This window comes from Belonocnema kinseyi, chromosome 3 (assembly GCF_010883055.1).
Source record: "Belonocnema kinseyi isolate 2016_QV_RU_SX_M_011 chromosome 3, B_treatae_v1, whole genome shotgun sequence".
Taxonomy (NCBI): Eukaryota; Metazoa; Arthropoda; class Insecta; order Hymenoptera; family Cynipidae; genus Belonocnema; species Belonocnema kinseyi.
Genome location: NC_046659.1, coordinates 141,149,544 through 141,152,580, shown reverse-complemented (window position 1 = coordinate 141,152,580; position 3,037 = coordinate 141,149,544). Strand labels below are relative to the sequence as shown.

General features: G+C 28.5%; 1 protein-coding gene across 1 annotated transcript in view; it reads right to left on the bottom strand.

The window, feature by feature from the left end:
- Positions 1–3,037, bottom strand: part of LOC117170044 (proto-oncogene tyrosine-protein kinase ROS) — a 126,035-nt gene that overhangs the window by 30,785 nt on the left and 92,213 nt on the right. The gene's annotated exons all lie outside the window — the stretch shown is intronic.

The window sequence follows — 3,037 nt, the reverse complement described above, 5'->3', positions numbered from 1 at the left end:
TCAGAAATGTCCCCTCCCTACTTACCCTTATCTCACATCCTCCACATACCCTCCTCTCTTTGCCCCCACTTCTTCTCTCCCCATCTAACCAACATCCTCCCCTCATTTACTCTAATCCCCACTCCTCATTTATTATCCCTCTCCTACTTCCCTCCCATACGTTTCCCTTACTCTCCGGGCACCCTTGGAAAAAAGTAAGATGAATGAACAGACAGACCCCCGACAGAAACTGTAACGGTTTTTGCTCGGGGCTACGGAACCTTAAGAATTCAAGTGGATAAAAAACCATCTGAAAATATGAAAAATTAATTGAATTCGGTAAGATTTAAATGAGTTAAATAAAATTAAACAGACTTCAAATCCAATGTATGTATGCAAGATTTTACGATAAATTAAACAAAAAATTAAAATCATTTTTTAAACCACTTAATTCAGTAGAATTCAGTGAATTTAGGAGAATTCAAATGTATTCGAAAATTTCAGAAGAATTGAAAGGAATTTAGGATAAACTACTAAAAAGTCTGGGTGAATTCCAAATAGTTTCAAACGAAGTGCAAAAAATAATTGTAAATCTCTTCACGTTTTGGAAAACCTACAAAATCCCTCCCTTCTTGTGAATAAATTCTTTGAAATCTATCAAAATATTAGAAAATCCAGTCAAATTCTATTAAATCTTATATTTTCTGAAATCCCATAAAATTGATTATAATACCTTAGGAGCTTTTAAAATCCATTTAAATTATTTAAATTCTCGGAAAGCTTACAAAATCCATTCAAATCTATTCAAATATCTTAAAACAACAAAACATTTTTCACACGCCTTAAAATCATTAAAATCCTTAGAAAACACTAGAAATTTTTTTAATCTTTTGAAAATGCCTTGGAATTTTTGAAATCCCCTAAAATATTTTTAAAAATTCTTGAAAATTCCTTGAAATTAGTGAGATCTATTAAAATACTTTGAAATCCATTGACGCTTTTTAAAGCCCTTGCAAATTCCTTTAAAAATATCCTAAAATCTCATAGGTTCTCTATAACATTGTTCCATACCTCACGAAATTCTAGGAAATCCTATAAAACCCCATTAAATTGTTTTTAATCTTATAAAGTAATTTAAATCCTCGCAAGTCCCTTGAAATCTTTTTTACCTTTTGAAATATCCTGAAAATATTTAAAATTCTTTGGAAGCACTTCAAATGATAGAAATCTATTACAAATCATTTAGAATTTTTTAGGACTCTGTCTAAAGTATTTTAAATTCTTTGAAATGTTTTGAAATCCCTTTAAACTTTGTAAATCTCTTAAAGATTCCTTCAATTAATTAAAAATACTACAAAATCTTTTTAATTTTTGGGAAACTCTTCAAATTATTTAAATCAATTGAACATTTCTAATAATCTTTAAAAAATCCGTGGAATCTTGTAAAATACACTAAATAAATTTAAATCCTTTGAAATCTTTTGAAAGCCTTACAAACTTTTGAAGGCCTTGAAAATAGGATAAAGAAAATCTGAGAAATTTCAATGTCTCAATTTCCTCCTTGAAAATGTCAAAAATATCTTCAAATGATAAAACGATTTTCTTTGAACTATTATTTATACCCTAAAATCATTCAAATTCTTTAAAATTCCTTTCAATTATTGAAATCAAATTAAAAATTACTTGCAAACTTTTAAAATACTATACAATAATTCAAATCTTTGGAAATTCTTAGAAAATTTGTGAAGCTCTTAAAAATTGTTTGGTAACTTAAAAATATATACTAAAATCTTTTAAATTCTTTGGAATCACTTCAAATTATTAAAATCTATTAGAAATTCCTTGGAGTATTTTTAAATACTCTACCATATTTAAAATTCCCTTAAGTTTTTTTTAATCTTTTGAGTATTCCTTAGAATTCTTCAAAATGCCCTACAAAATATCAAATCCTTTGAAATCTTTCAGATTTTTTTTAAATCGCTCGCTACTATTCAAAGCTCTTAAAAAATCCCTGGAACTTTCTAGAAGACCTTTAAATCACCAAAAATCTTTTGATGTCCCTTAAAGTAATTGAAATATATTAAAAGTTTTTCGAAATCTTTTAAAATAATCTAAATATTTCAAATACTTTAAAATCTTTTGAAATCTTTTGATACTCTTTATAGCTCCTGAAAAATTCCTTTGAATTTTTTTAATTACCCTAAAGTTACTTCCAATTCTTTTAAATCCTTTCAAAATATTGAAATCAATTGAAAATTCTGAAGAACTTTTTTAATGACCCTCAAATCTCTAAAAATCCTTGAAAATAAATTAATAAGTTTGAATGTTTATAATAGAAAGATACAGAGAAAATGTATCTCATCCTGTCTCTTTGTCAATATAAATCCTGCTCTATCTTTTTCAATGCCGTCTCTTCAATCACATCCTATCCTTTATCTATCCACGTCAATCTTTTTCTATCTCTTTATCAATCTAAATTCACGTCTATCTTTTTTAGTGCCCTCTTCTCCAACTCATCCTATCCTATATCTATCTACGCCAATATTTTTCCATCTCTTGGGTAATCTATATTCCCGTCGATCTATTTCAATTTACTCTTCTCTATCCCATTGTATCATACATTTACCACTGCCTATCTCCTTCGATTCATTTTTCAATCTAAATTCCTTAGTATCATCTATAATCTCATCTTCTCGATTTTATCGTGTCCTATATCTACAAACGTGTATCTTTCTCTATCTCTTTTTCAATCTAAATTCACATTCATTTTTCTTAATACCCTTTTCCCTATCACATCATATCTTACATCCCTCAACGTCTATCTTTTTTAGTACCCTTTTCCCTATCTCATCCTATCCTCTATCTACCCACGCCAATATTTCTCGATCTCTGGGTCCGTCTATATTCCCGTCTATCTGTTTTAATCTGCTCTTCTCTATCCCATTCAATCCTATAATTATGAACATCTATTCTTTCATCTTTTTGTTTCCGACACCCTCTTCTTTATCTGCTCTTATCATTCGTTTCTATCTCGTTGTCAATCTAAATTTACATTTAT